Raw genomic sequence first — 16,664 nt, forward strand, 5'->3', positions numbered from 1 at the left:
GACCTTTACGCGCATGCGCGAAGACACATAATCACTATTTAAGTTGCAGGTTTAGCCTGATTCGATAATTTTCATTCCTGTGATCACGACAGTCGGTCGAAAAGCATTGTCAGCTTCAGGAAGGAAAATCGTTTTGAATATTTTCGTTAGATTCTTTTAATTGCGTTAATTTGAATTTTAATTGTTTTGAATTGATTTTGAATTGTGTTAAATTGATTATTTAATTATTTATAATTTACTTTAATTATTTATATTTTACTTTAATGTACCGGTAAGTTGTCGATTTTTTCCGTTTTAATTTCTGGAGGGTATCATACGGAAGTGTTCCACGTACTATATTGAGGTAAACTCCTCTTATTAATTTACTAATAACTAATTGGAAATATAGCTCCCCCACATTTGACGTTAGACATGTATACACGTGAAGTCTCGTGAAGTGATAATAGTGTGTTTCCACCCTAAGCCTATTCACAATAAATCCTCGTATTAAAAAACTGTGCTTTCCATCAAACGCGACCGTCTCATTGATTAAAATGTTATAATTGTATATTTGTTCGTTTTTATATAATTATGTTAATTTTTTACATATTTTCTTTTAAATTTTATGCAATTTATGTATGTTAAAAAGGAATATTAAAGCATTGAAAACAAATAATAAATGTATTATTAAATATACCCAACAGAAATAACTTCCAGTTTGTGAATATATATATATTTATATTATTTATAATCTTTATATTTATAGATATTTATAATATACAGGGTGTCTCAAAAATATTGGTACAAACGTTTAGGGGAGGTAGGTAACATCTAAAGGAATGTGAATCGCATAGGAACCCATAACCGGAAACGTCACCATAAGTCAGTACACGGCACTGTTCTTCAGTTCGTGAAAGGGAAAATTTCTGGTATACTCATTCAAACGGTAGTTGCCACACGAAGAGCATGCACCTAGTGTATGGATTAGCAGAGGGCAATGGATGAGCCGCTCAACGAATTTATGGAGAGCGCTTCCCAGACAGACATGTACCGGACCACCTTTTTTTTTTTGCACGTGTGCATCAAAATTTGTGCGATTATGGGTCATTTAGAAGTAATAGGAGTAGTGCGGGCAGACCATGTTTGATGCGAACTCCTGCCATGGAAGAACGTGTGTTAAATGCCGTCCAGAATAATCCTACTACCAGCACACGTGCCGTTGCCTCTGCCTTTAGGAGTGTCTCGTTGCCGTGTACAGAATGTCTGGCACAACGATTTCTTACACTCCTTTCATCTCCAAAGGGTTCAGTTACTGCTCCCCCAAGATCATCCTGCACGTGTGGCTTTTGCACAATGGTTTCTCCAAGAAAGTGTTCAAGACTTGAATTTTCCAGTCTATGTTTTGGTCACGGATGAGGCTTGGCTTATTCACTCAGGAAGGCTTATTCAATCAGCACAATGCTCATGTGTGGGCTCACGACAACCCACACGGTGTGCACCATGAGGCACAACATTGCTTCGCAGTAAATGTGTGGGCAGGTATGGTCGGTGACTGCTTAGTTGGCCCATACCTGTTACCATCCTGCATGAACTCTGCTAAATATCGGATCTTTCTTGAACAAGTTCTACCGGGGTTACTTGACGACGTTCCAGCAAATGTGAGACGCAACATTTGGTTTCAATATGACAGGGTGCCTGCCCATTATGGAAGGTGTGTTCATGACCATTTGAACAGGCGTTTTGGGCGTTGATGGATTGGCCGTGGTGGACCTGTTTCCTGGGCCCCACTCTCACCTGATTTATCGAGCCTTGATTTCTTTCTGTGGGGCCCTCAAATCTATTGTGTATGAATCGCCTGTGGAGACTGAAATGGATCTCGTGGCGAGACTCGTCTGCGCTGCTGCTACTGTCAAAGAAACTCCAGGTGTGTTCGACCGTGTCCGCCAAACTATGCTCCGTCGGTGTCACGCATGCATTGCGTCTCATGGTGGAACCTTCGAGCATCTGTTGTAACATCATGAAATGCATCCATTCTTACTCCATTGTTAATATTATGCCAAATAAATGTTTGCCACTAATTACTGTCTTGTGTCATTTCTGCTTCTTGTGCCTTTGCTACTACTTTCCCGTGACGTTTCCGATTATGGGTTCCTATGCGATTCACATTCCTCTAGATGTTACCTACTTGCCCTAAACATTTGTACCAATATTTTTGAGACACCCTGTATATATATATATATATATATATATATATATATATATATATATATATATGCATGTGTGTAATATATATATATTCTTATTAATATATATTAGTATTAGTATTAGTATTAGTAACGGCCGTATGGTGCAAGAAAGCCTATGGCTTATGCTGCACCAGCCAAAAATAAAAAAAAAAAAAATAAATAAAAAAAATAATAATAAAAAATCCGAACAAAACAATGATAAAAACAAAAATTAAATAAATAAATAATAATAATTAATAAATAAATAAAAATAATAAAATGAAATAAAAATAAATAAAAAGGAAATTAAACCTATCATCCTATGCGCTTCCCTTACCCGAAAGTACTATCCAGATGACCTTTGAATTTCCCCAAACTGTCGGCCTCTACCACCCATGAAGGCAACTTATTCCAGTAATTTATAACTCGCTGGCTAAAATAAAACTTCCTGCAGTCCAATCTAAACATTTCCCCCCGTAACTTGAATTTATGTCCCCTAGTTCTAGCATCATTTATAATCTTGAAAATTTCGTCCTCATTCATTTTACTGATGCCTCTCAGAGCCTTAAACACCTCAATCAAATCTCCTCTAAGGTGTCTAGTTTCCAAACTCTGCAACCCACATATTCGAAGTCTTTCTTCATAAGGACGCCCTTTTGCCGATCTCACCAGGCGAGTTACCCTTCTTTGCACCCTTTCAAGAAGCTCGATGTCTTTCTTTAGGTGCGGTCTCCATACTTGAACACAGTATTCCAAGTGTGGTCTAACATAAGCCTTATATAATGGGATTATCACGTCCCTATCTCTACTTGCAAAAGTTCGATAGATCATCGATAGGACACCATGGGCCTTCCTTGCAACCTGTTTACAATGCTCAGAGAATTTCATGTCTGACCGTATCGTAACACCCAAGTCCCTTTCCTCCAGTACTGGGTTCAGTTGAACTCCACCAAGTGAATAAATTATTTTAGGATTACTGTTTCCCAGGTGTAATACCTTACACTTTGTTGGATTAAAGCACAGCTGCCATTTTTCTGACCATCCTTGAAGTCTATCTAGGTCTCTCTGAAGAAGCTCAGCTTGACAGTGATCATTAACTACTCTACCAATTTTAACATCATCTGCAAATTTAGACATCACGCCCTCTATCCCTTCATCAATGTCGTTTATGAAAATTAAAAACAACAGTGGTCCTAATACTGATCCTTGGGGAACCCCACTTCTTACATCAACCCAATCTGAGGAATAGCCATTTATCACAACCCTCTGCCTCCTGCCCTGAAGCCATCCTTCTATCCATCTAAGGATTTTCCCAGTGATTCCAACCTGTTCCAGCTTATAAAGCAACCGCTCATGTGGGACTGAGTCAAAAGCTTTGCTGAAATCTAAATAAACAATGTCGAAGTTATTCCCTAAATCCAGCTCGTGAGTGACCCTTTCGAAATAGCGAACCAGATTTGTTATCATGATTTGTTAACATGATTTTCCCTTTACAAAACCATGCTGAGTATCCTTGAGAATTTCAATTCGATCCAAATGATCCTGAATTCCACCCTTGATCATTGCCTCCATGATTTTCCCTACTACTGAAGTCAGACTGACAGGTCGATAATTTCCCACTTCACTTTTAGAGCCACCCTTATGTATGGGAGATACATTTGCACTTTTCCAATCCAAGGGAATCTCCCCAGAGTCTAGTGATGCTCGCATAACCAGCCTCAGTGGTTCAATGCACTCGCTTGCCGCCTCTCTCAAGATTATAGGGTATATTCCATCAACTCCAGGAGCCTTACTGGTCTGTAGGCTTGAAAGTTTTTTCATTAAATAATCTTGCGAAATTTCAATATCATTAATTACATATTTTTTAACTTCGCTCCCACAATTTCCCATTGCCACAAAAGGCTTTTCATTTGTAAATATCGATGCAAAATAACTGTTGAGTTCATCTGCAATGGCAGCTGGTGTATTTATTACTATCCCCTTTCCCTTACGTAAAGGTCCGATCTGGTTTGTCCTGCTCTTCTTGGCATTTATATATGTGAAGAATTCTTTATCCCCCCTCTTTGCTCTGTTTGCTAGTGATTTCTCATAAACTGCCTTTGCCTGTCGAACCTTTTCTGTGGCTCTATTACACATCACCTTGTAGCTGTTATAGGCTTCAGTACTTTTTATTGCTCTGTAACCTTTCCATGCCACCTTTTTCTGCTCAAGTAATGCGGCAACTTCACTAGTCATCCAACTTGGAACCCTTCTCGTGGAGTATTTTTTTAATGGTATATACGCATTCAAGGCATCTGTGATTAATGTTTTAAAAGCGTACCACAGTTCAATTGTATTCATTCTCTGCGCGATATCTACCCAGTTAATAGAGGCCATGTAGTACCTTAAGGCATCGTAATTTCCTTTTCTGAAATTAAAACCCATTCCTTTGCCTTTTACTTCTGCTACCTCTCTCGTCATCATCCACCGTAGAACTCCATGATCACTTCCTGCCACTGGTTCCTCTACTGTCAGCCCTGTTATGTCATCTGATTCATGTGTGATGATGAGGTCTAGGATATTCTTTTCTCTAGTACTTTCCCTGACATGTTGATACAAATAACAGTCATCTAGTTGATTTAAAAATTTTGTTCCCCATGTCGAGTTTCCTTCCCATTTACTCCAATCAATTAGAGGCAACATTTGTACCAATATTTTTGAGACACCCTGTATATATATATATATATATATATATATATATATATATATATATATGCATGTGTGTAATATATATATATTCTTATTAATATATATATAATATATATGATTATAATAGTGATTGTAGTGTGCCGCAAAATTTAAGCATCTCTAAAAGTGTGCTGTAACAATGAAAAGGTTGAGAAACTCTGATGTAGTGTATGACTGCAAACGTTATTTTTAGAGTTGTACTCTCAAACTCAAAATGCAAGGAATGTTGTAGTTCACCATGATGCCCATCATAACCTTAAAAGACCTCTCATAAGGCATGATGGAAGTGATGGGAATTGCTGAAGATTAAACATGGGTTTCACCACTCTAAGCAAAGTGGTGGTGATTCACTGGATGGTGGTAGTCATCTAGTATTGCCTAGTGACAAGGGTGACATTCTTCTATGATGTGGGCACCACACCTTGATCCATGCTTACACTGGCGGTTACTGACAGTCCTACCATTGTAAAGGTGCATGCAGAGGATTTGGTTCATGCAGAATGACTGGATGTCATCAAAATTTGATTCACTTGACTTGCAAATGAATATTAGTTTCATTAGTGTTTGACTCCTAGGTAGTAAAATATAATATATTTTAATTATTAAGTTAATATTAAGTACTTGTGTCCCTGGACAGAAATTGTTTTTCACATTTTTAGGCACATTAGCATGAGTAACCTCCTTTCTTCACCATGTCCATCCATTTGCATTTCATAATAACCTGACTCCTAATTGATGGATTTTAATATACTCTAATTTTATATGTTGCTCTTTTAGAAAAAATTGCCAAGCCATCCCAAATTTCATTAAAATTGAATCAACAGAAATTCCATAATTATTATTTCTTTGTCTGTTTGTCCACATGTAATAACTAAACTCCCAGTAGATGGGTGCATTTTGATGAATTTTTATATGTCATCAAAATGTCTAAAATGTTAACCTTACACTAGCTAAGGTTAACATTTTAAATATAAAAAAGATAATATAGTTAATAAGAGATAAATATAAAATTTTAATAACATAGCTGTCACTTTAGGTCGAGAGGTAAGTTTCATATTTATATCTGTAAATTTTTATATATATATATATATATATATATACACACACGTTCTAGATATGATAGAATATGGTAGTGTAAAAATATATCGGATTAGCAATGAGGTAGCAGGTTGAGTGAGATAAGGTGCAGTCTGCGAAAGACCTGTGCGTCAAAAACGCCCAAGTAACGTGCAAAGGCCAACGCCGGTGGTAGATGACTTTCATCAACCGGTGAAATACCACCACTTTGCTTATTGGAGGCTTGAAGTGGTGAAACCCATGTTTAGTCTCTAGAGCAAAGTTTCCGGCATCCCCCTCTCCCCATACTTCTCCTTCAACCCATGCACGGTACTAAGTACTATAGGTTTTGATACCTTTCGTGTTGGGGGTTTCATAAAAAAAAAAAAAAAAAAAACCTAGAAGTACAATATGTAATATAAAGTGAGAGTAAAACTGAATGAGATAAAACGTAAAACAAAAAGAGATAAAAGCAGTAATGGTAGTAACATAAATTGAAATATAAATGAAAATTATAAAATAATAAGGCAAAATTATAAAATATGTTAATTATGGGTTAGATATATTGAAAGGAACTTTATCGAGGGCTAACCCTCTCAATATATCGGCCCATAATTAACGTAGCTATCTGTTTCTGTTGTCAACTGCCCGCATAACTAGGTTCGAATATATGTGGGATAGTATCATAGTAATAATATGGTACCAAAGTAGGTCAGGTAATTTAGCAGTACTATAATATAAGGGCTGAAAGCTGATAATAAGCAATTTTAGTATGTAAGGTAATTTGGAAATAATATGATATAAGAGCTAAACGCTGATAATAAGCAGATTTAGATTAGTAGATTTAATAGTTTAGGCTGATTTCATTAACAACCTTAAATTATCTATAAGTTAAAATTTACAAATAATTCTTCGCCTAATACGGATATATATATATATATATATATATATATATGTATTTAAAATAACTAAATGCACAAGGCATAATACATTAAGAGTTTAATATCTATATAATATCGGTGTGTAGATACACCATAGACAACTCTTAAGAAACTACAAAGCAGTTGTTGTAGGCATCATTTGCTCTTTCTCATATTGTGCTCTGCCTTCACGACGAGCTGCCATGATATTGCACTACCTCGAATAAGTAACGCTTCACTAATAGAGAAGACTATTGTTACTTATTCTCAGTGAGTACTACCACCCAGACATGTTTCAAGGCTATTGGCCTATCATCAGTGGGTGGCCAGGTACCCTGGTATTGCAGACATGACGACCCAGTTGTGAAGATAATCACACAATATGAGAGATGCCAAAAGGTGTATATGACAATATTTATATCAATAGTCTTCTCTATTAGTGAAGCGTTACTTATTCGAGGTAGTGCAATATCATGGCAACTCGTTGTGAAGGCAGAGCACAATATGAGAAAGAGCAAATGATGCCTACAACAACTGCTTTGTAGTTTCTTAAGAGTTGTCTATGGTGTATCTACACACCGATATTATATATATATATATGTATTTAAATAATGGTTTAAATGTTTAACATAAAATAAGAAAATAAATACTAAGCTATCATTAGAGGCAGCAAAATGCACGTCCTCCACATGAAGCCCAGATATATCTGATAATTCAAAATAAAACAAAATAAAACATAAGCCAGTAGTATGACAAAAAATGTAGAGCGAAAAATTAACATAAAAATAACGTAAAATAAAATAAACCAAACAGGGAGGGGGAAGTAAAGGTAATAAGACATAAACAGTAGTCGATAGTCCCCTATATAATTTAGCACTTTAAATCTAATTAGTAAAACTGATATAAAATTTAAAATAATGCCAATTATAATATGATTTAGCGGTACTCCCCTTCGAAGGTACCAGTTCTGAAAAATGTGAAATATCACCAATGCAATATGTTATATTATTTAAAATAGTATTATTATATAAATTTGTACAGATATTAAGATTTAATAATTATCTTGCTACAGATAAAAATGTTTTCATCAGTAAAATGTTATGAAAAATCATTATCGTTTAGCATTACTTATTAACTTAAAATGTATAGGCCATACGGAATGAAGATAACCTAATCTAGGCTAGCTTGATTAACAAATTGTATGAACACTAATACTTATATGAAAAACACCAATAATCAGTAACAATCTACAATTAAACTAAAACAAGTAAAAACGTGTATGTATATATAGTGTTAATGTAATTAATTAAAACTATTAGTGCTATAATTGCAATTTCATTTATTTAGTTATCATTTAATGCTTTTCCTAGAAATACAAAATGGTATATTTGTTTTTCACATTTTTTGTTTTTAAGAAAAAAAAAGCAAAATCCTCTCCAAAGAATCTGCACCCTACAAAAAACCAGGGAGATAATTGTTTTCTTCCTGTTTTTTTTGTCGTAATACTGCACTGTAATGTTAATAAGCAACATGCATATTTTATAAAACAATTTTGAAGACGAAATGCATAGGCATAATACGTTATGGGTTAAACAATAACATAAACAATATAATATCGGTGTAAATACACCATAGTTTACCCATAAATTTAAGTACATAAGTAGTGTAATGGCATCGTTTTGATTTAATCTCATCTCTTCAAAATATTATCATTATCTTCACCATTTGGCATCTCTCATATTGTGGAGTGGAATTAACTTCAATCGTGATAGCATTTCTGCATTATTAGGGTACCTGCCCGCCCACTGATGAGTGCACCAAAAAGCTCCGAAATGTGTCTGGGTGGTGGTGCCCACTGAGAATAAATAACAGTAGTCTCCTCTACTAGAGAAGAGTTATTTATTCAAAGTAGTGCAATACCTGGCATCTTGTGAAGGTAAACCCACAATGAGATAAAATCATCGTTACACTACATAAGTAGTGTAATGATGATATTATCAATTTGCGAGCTGCATTAAAGCCAGAGAATCTTTATATAAGAAAACACCAACTATAAGAACACATATCAAAATACATATTTGCATAAAAAAAAATATGTACAGGTAACCCTCGTATAATTCGGTAGTTAGGTTCCTATAAAATGTCGTGTAGTGCAAAACCATGTTATATGGGACTAAAAAAAAATACAAAAAGGAGAGTTATGTTCCAAAAGCTAACAAAAATACACTATTTCGTTAACAAAAATATACCATTCTAGATTTCATGTATCGTCTACTCTCTTTAAAAAATTGGTAATCTTGGTTTGTTTGCTTTTGCTTGATAAATCATTTATGAATTTCATTTTTTGGAAATAAGCATTTTTTAAGCTCCCTTTTGAATTTTTGGCTCCTTTCATTCAAGAATCTGCATTCAAAAAATAAGATTCTAATTGCTCGGCTAACTTAGTGTAAAATTTGGGAGTTCAGAATTTTCAACTGCGCTATCATCCTCTGAATTGATTTGGTTTTACCTCCAATGCCATTTCCACCAAATTCGCTTTGCCAGCCTCTTTTTCTAGCAGTAATTCTTGAACGTCTTCAGTAATCAAATCTTTTATTTTTTTTTATTTTTTTAGGAGCATAGGCGACTAAGGCCAGTTACTATGTATATTGTCTATAAGTCAATTTTCTGTTTTGCTGGACAAAAACACCTGGGTTTCCGGGAGAAAAAAACCATACTACCCTTGCCTGGGACCGATTAACTCAGCCACGTGAAAAAGACCCATAAAAATTCCTCCCATCATCGATAGGATTTGAACTCAGGTCTTTTCCATGCTGCAGAGGAGGGCAATGCTATTAACTGTGCTACCCATGAGGGCTTCAGTAGTCATATCATCCAAACCTTCCCCTCCTTTTGACATGGCAAGTTCTACTATCACACTAATTCTGTTTTCTGCCAGTTCGACTATATTTCCTGAATGAACTGACTCTGGCCATACATTTTTCCACACGCATTTAACATTGACGGCTTTACTTCTTTCAGCGATAAAGCTATGATTGTAATACAGTCCACAATTGAGAAATGTTTCCATTACTTCAATAGATTCGGGATCAATTTTTTCAAAATCCATTGTAACGATTTTCTGATGTAATGAGTTTTAAAGGTGGATATAATGGCTGAATGAAAGAAGTTGTATTAACCTAGTACAACTGTGGTGGCAGGAACATACTGTAACTTCAACGTTTGGATGACTTAAATCTTTTGGATGGCCTGGTGTCTATCCAATAGTAATAAAACGTTGAAATATAGATTTTTTTCACAAGTTCAATAGCATAGAACGTAACACAGGGATTTTCCAACAAAATAAATACAGGGCTTTCTCAATAATTTTTTTTGACTAGCGAGTCAACAGCAGGGATTCAAAAAGAGCAGAAATGTTGAAAAATTACATCCAGCATAATAACACGGTTTTCTCCGCACAAAAGCTCCCGATTAACCGGTGGCCCAAATAACCGGAGTCAACTGTATATGATATCAAAATAGCTTTTTGCATCAAGTTCCTTTGTGACCACATGCACATAACTGCAGTCTTGTCTAGATGATACTGCAGTACTTCTTTAACCAGTGACTCCATTATTTCCCCCAGAACAGAAGTTGAACTAACAGGTCTGTAATTACTTGTCATCTTTTGATCCCCCTCTTTGTGATTTGGGGAACCCTTTTGCATATTTCCAGTCCGTGGGGCCTCCTCTGTCCAAGAATGCCCTCATAATCGTAGCTAAAGGGCTGTTTACTTCCTTTGCTACCACCCCAGGTGCTAACATCTGGTGAGTATGGGCTTGGCACACCCAGGGTCCTGAGATGGATATCATCATTCTTCTCTTTCTTGGTGATTCTCTTCTACTTTTGACACACTCTTAGGCTTCCTTGCACCATATAACTAATAATAATAATAACTGGATAGATCCCATACACCCCAGGTGCCTTTCGTATTAGTGATGGCCATATGGTGCAAGGAAGCCTAATGCTTATGCTGCACCAGCCAAAAATAAATAAATAAATAAAATAATATAAAAACAAATTAATAATAATAAGAAGAAAATTTAATAATAATAAGAGAAAAGGAAATGGACAACCTATGCACTTCCCTCCTCCCTTAGGTAATTATCCAACTGACCTTTGAATTTCCCCAACTGTCCTTCTCTACCACCCATGTAGGTAATTTATTCCAGTAATTTATAACTCACTGGCTAAAATAAAACTTCCTGCAATCCAGTGTAAACAACTCTCCCATAACTTGAAATTATGGCCCCTTGTTCTAGAATCATTTATAACCGTGAAAATTTCATCCTTATTCATTTTGCTTATGCCTCTCAGAGCCTTTAACACCTCAATCAGGACTCCTCTAATGTACCTAGTTTCCAAGCTCTGCAACCCACATATTCTAAGTCTTTCCTCATATGGAAGCACTTTTGCTGATCTCACCAGGCCGAGCTACAATGTCTTTCTTTAGGTGCGGTGTCCATACTTGAACACAGTATTCCAAGTGTGGTCTAACAATAGCCTTATATAATGTGATCATGACGTCCTTATCTATACTAGTGACTGTCGATAGGACACAAAGGGGCCCTCCTTGAAACCAGTCTGCAATTCTCAGAGAACTTTATATCTGCCATATCGTAATACCCAAGTCCCTTTCTTCCACTACCTTATGTTCAACTTCAACAATTTCTCCTCCACTTTGCTCTCAGATACTGTTGGGCCCATTGTTGTTTTCTGTATTTATCAATGATATTGATGAAGATATATCAGGCTTAATATCCAAATTTACAAACGATACGAAAGTTGGTAGGGATGTTAATGACAGTACGCGACTGCAACAGGATCTGGAAAAGCTGAGATGGGTTGAGAGGTGACAACTGAAGTTTAACATTGACAAATGCAAAGTGCTGCATATGGGGAGCAGTAACCAGAGTGTAACATACTAACTATGTGGTACGACACTTAGGGTAGTGGAGAATGAAAAACACTTGGGAGTAACTGTGCGTCACATATTAAGTTTTCTGAGTAGTTCAAACAGGCTGCAAGAGAAACATGGGTTCTTGTCCATGATATATAGGAGTTTTGCCAGCAGGGATAAGGAGGCGATTATTCCCTTGTATAAGGCAGTGGTAGGCCACTCCTTGAGTAGTAGTAGTAGTAGTGGCATGTGATGCAAGAAAGCAAGTGTATGAGCTTATGCAGCATCAGCCATAAAAAAAAAAAAAAAAAAAAACCACACCATTCCCTCCAAATGCCTGTCCAGTTCCTCCTTAAATTTATTTAACCTGTCAACTTCCACAACGACAGATGGAAGTTTGTTCCGGCAATTAACCACCTGCTGGCTTATATCTGCCATAGGCTTCTGAGTCACTTGATAATTTATATGCATCCCATGCATTTTTCTTCTCTGTTACGAGTCTCATTAGTTCATTAGATAACCATTTAGGCCCAAACCTTGAACAATATTTCTTAATAGGTATGAAACTTTTAGTAGCATCCACGATTAATTCCTTGAATGATTCCCACTTAGAATTTACTGTTGGTAACATCGTCAGTTGATCCTACTGTACAGAATTTAAAAAGTGTCGGAGACCACTGTACTCACCTTTACGGAAGCAAAAACCCTTTCCTTTACCCCTGATGGTAATTAAATTTTTAAGTAAATCCCACATCAGTACACTGTGATCACTGCCACCTAGTGGTTCCTTTATCTGCAAATTCTTAATACACGAATGATCACTGCTGATAACCAGATCAAGAGTATTACTTTCTCTGGTTGCCTCTTGAACATGCTGCTGCAGAAAACAATCATCCAATAAATCCACAAAAGTCTGACTAGTGTGTGAGTGACCAACCCACAAGTTCCAGTCAATATATGGGAAGTTAAAATCCCCCATTATAAGACATTCCGATTTACTAGCCCACTCTATTTCTCTGTACAATTGTTCATTGTACTCATTCGAGTCATTAGGCCTATAACACACTCCTACTCTTATTTTTGCTTTCGCAGTGCTTATGTCACACCAAACTGACTCAACAGTACACTGTTCATCTATATCAACTGGATGCACTTCTTTTGATTTTATGTTTTTCTTAATTAACAGCATAACACCTACTCCCTTTCTATCCTTTCTGTACACGTTGTACTCCCCAAATTCCAGTTCAGCATTCCTTATATCTGTGTGACACCACGTCTCTGCTATCCCAACAATATCCACTTTTGATGTCTTGACCAACACCTGAAATTCATCAAATTTATTTACTATACTTCTAGCATTGGTATACATGCTCCTACTCCTATTCCTAGTTACCCTAACACATCCCATATACCCAACTATTTCAGGATGACTGCCATCCGTCCCTGAAACCCCCAACACACCACACTCCAGGTTTCTACTTATTCTAATAGAAGTTGTGCAAGAATCACCTTCACCTCTGCCTATGGCTACTGTTAAACTATTAGTCCTTGTATCCCCCAAGCTATCAGTTTTCAGACCCACCTAACACTGCCTCGATAGCATCAGCAAATATTCTTGCATACCCTTTCTATTTAAGTGTATCCCATCCCTATAGAAGCAGTCTCTCCTGTTAAAAGTACAGTCCAGGCTGAAAAAATTCTACCCCTTGAGCCTTGCACATTCTTTCCAGGGCCGAATTGATCGACAAGGCTCTCATCATATACTCCCTTCTATCGTGTCTGGGCAGAATTGCAGACACTTTCAAATTCAACCCTAATTCTCAGCTTTTGTTCAACAGTGACCTGTACTTGTTAAGTAATTCCGCCGGTCTCCTACTCTTAATATCATTAGTGCTAACGTGTACAACTATATCACCTTTTGTGCCCTTAAAAGATGATATCCGCTCTACGTCATCAACCTTTGCCCCTGGCAGACATACTCTGGTCCTGTTCCACTTAACCTTTTTACAAAGCATGTTTCCCGTTTCCCTGACAATAGTCACCAACAACTACTAGTTCCTGTGGGACCAGCGCATTCTGCTTTGTGGGTTGCCGCTGTGTTGCCAGATGACCAAGTGCAAGCTCTGGCGTTGATGTGGGCAGCTGAGAGCCTGATGGGCCCCTCAATTTAGATCTTTCAAGGGCATCCACCCTGTCCTTCAAACTCTCATATAGGCCCATAACAACGCTGAGTTTTCGCCTGATTTCCTTACACTCCTTACATCGCGCACACACACACAAAGACATTCCCCATGGCAAATCACGTTCCGTTCCAGAGAGTTCGGCAAACATTTCACAAGTCGCACATTTTTTTAGGCTGTGATGCGTTGGAGAATCGCCCCCCTCAGTTCTCCCCCCTAGTCACAGCACTCCTGCCACTTTGTGCCCGTTGCTTTGCTGCTCTAGTTTGGGGCATGATATTTTAAATTAATAAAATCAATAAATTAAATTAATTAAATGTCAATACTGCGCTATCTAATAGAAACAGTGAAGCGTATTACTCTATAAATTATAGGTTAGAGCTACCTAACTACCTCAATTAAAAATTTGAATTCCCTACCACTATATACAAAAAAATGGCTGCAAGATTCGAACAAAATAACGGTTTTACGTATATTAAGTATTACGTATATCTACAAAAACTGTTTATCTAAATTAAAATAAAAATAACCAGTGTAACTATAACTATAAGACTACGTATTAAGTACAATATAAAATAACAATTATGTAAATAAAAAGGCAAACACTTATCGTTTTTTCGGAGCCTGCAAGTCACAGCTGTAATTTTTAAAGAGAGTCAGCGCCCTTTCTGAGAGTAAAGAGAGTATTGCATACAGGTCTGGAGGCCTCATTTTAGGAAAGATGTAGAGCTGCTGGAACGAGTACAGAGAAAGGCAACAAGATTAGTTAGTGGAACAAAGGGTTGCTATTACCAAGAAACACTTAGTTTCTGGAAATTAAGTGTTTTTTGCTCAAATAAAGGAAGTATTTGAGCAAGCTCAAACTCATCACTGAAGAATCCCATCAGCACTGAGCTTTGTCAATTTTTGTCAAATTTGGCAAATTTGCCAAATTTGTCAATCCCATCAGCACTGAGCTTGACAAATTTGAGCTTGCTCAAATTTGTCAAGCTCATTAATAAAATCAATAAATTAAATTAATTAAATGTCAATACTGCGCTATCTAATAGAAACAGTGAAGCGGACAAATTTGAGCAAGCTCAAATTTGTCAAGCTCAGTGCTGATGGGATTCTTTCACTTCCTCAGATTGTGCACCTGAGGGGGTATAAGTTCAAATTGAAGAAAGACAGTTGTAGGATAGATGTGCAGAAATTTCCCTTTAACCTGTGGGCAGTTGATTGCTGGAACAATCTTCCATCTGTCATTGTGGAAGTTGACGGCTTAAATAAATTCAAGGCTGAACTAGACAAACGTTTGACATGAATGGATGGGTGAAACAAGAAGTTATTTTTTTGGATGATGCTATATAAGTTTGCTTTCTTGCATCATTTGCCTCTGCTCCTGCTAATGTCAATATGTTGCAGGCATTTACTTACGAGACATTTGCATATTGATTTATGAGGATTGCATGGTTTTATCTCTTGAAAACTCAGGTTTTTAGTCCATTGAACAGAAACCAACTCCAGAACGTACACAATTACAGACATATGCTGATACCTCATAACTTTAGTTGCCTTGGTGCTTAACAAATACACCAAACAAGTGGGCCCACAGATGTATTCCTTCTTATGGCCTCTAAAATCATCAATCTGCCACTGATTAAAACCCTATAACTGAGGAAAGGGAAAGCCACTTATTTTTTTTAGTATTATCACCATACAAAGCTACGCACATAATCAATTTTGTTTTTTTTAAATCCACAATTTGTTTATTCCTGTTCATTTAATTGTTTCTGCTGTCTTGTTTGGTAAAGTATTCATTCATAACAGTTTTGATCGTATCTCCCTTGCTTACATCAGTATGTTTTTTTTTTTACCATATGGTAAAAATATTGCAAACTGTCATGAGAGACCGGTATTTTCCTGTTTTCTTCAAAGTGCTTACCCTCTGCATTGGAAATTGTGCTTATATTTTCTTCTTTTTAAGTGTGCTTTTATGAAAATCTTCATGGACAATGTGCATTCATTGTCATCATCAAGCTATTTTTTTTTTTTTTTTTTTTTTTGATAAATGTTATTCCTTTAAATATTCTTCCTTAAAAAGAATGCAGAATATTTTATATGCATTTTGTTTTGTTTTTTAATTAGAAATGTTTGTTTTCTATGATTATTTTAAGCACAAAACCGTTTAATTAATTAATAATGAACGAGTAAGTGAACATGTTTGTTTCATTTTATTACAATAATGTTAATCTGTGTTAAATTAACAAAGTTATATATTATTACTTTTAACCATGTATATTTCCTTTTGCTAAAATAGCAAACACGAAATAGCTTTTCATGAAAAAATGGGACTGAACAGTGCTCCAAAAACAATTTTGTGGGCCACTGGGACATTACACTAGAAATCAGAACATCTGGTCACAATAACCTCCTGTAATGTGTACCATTCAAACATGTATCACATTTCTGTGAATGGCTTGCACTGTTGACATCTGTCGCAAGATCAGTGGATTCGTGCTGCTGTTTTCATAGCCTGATTTTGCTGTCAGTGTGGAACAACCAGAAATAGGATTTGTTGGTACAAGCAACCTTCTTCTATTCCAGAGATATCTATTGCCAGTGATGTTCCTGTGCCCACTGTACCTGCAACTGCTTA

The 16,664-nt window shown here is 36.4% G+C and overlaps 2 protein-coding genes across 8 annotated transcripts in view; one reads left to right on the forward strand and one right to left on the reverse strand.

Annotated features, from left to right (window-relative positions):
• The window catches only part of LOC150083152 (coiled-coil domain-containing protein 137-like), a 129,236-nt gene that overhangs the window by 89,240 nt on the left and 23,332 nt on the right, over positions 1-16,664 (forward strand). The gene's annotated exons all lie outside the window — the stretch shown is intronic.
• Positions 1-16,664, reverse strand: part of Cox11 (Cytochrome c oxidase copper chaperone COX11) — a 266,522-nt gene that overhangs the window by 6,816 nt on the left and 243,042 nt on the right. The gene's annotated exons all lie outside the window — the stretch shown is intronic.

The sequence above is a fragment of the Mastigoproctus giganteus genome, chromosome 7 (genome assembly GCF_048544385.1).
Source record: "Mastigoproctus giganteus isolate SK-2022 chromosome 7, ASM4854438v1, whole genome shotgun sequence".
In the NCBI taxonomy this organism is placed as follows: domain Eukaryota; kingdom Metazoa; phylum Arthropoda; class Arachnida; order Uropygi; family Thelyphonidae; genus Mastigoproctus; species Mastigoproctus giganteus.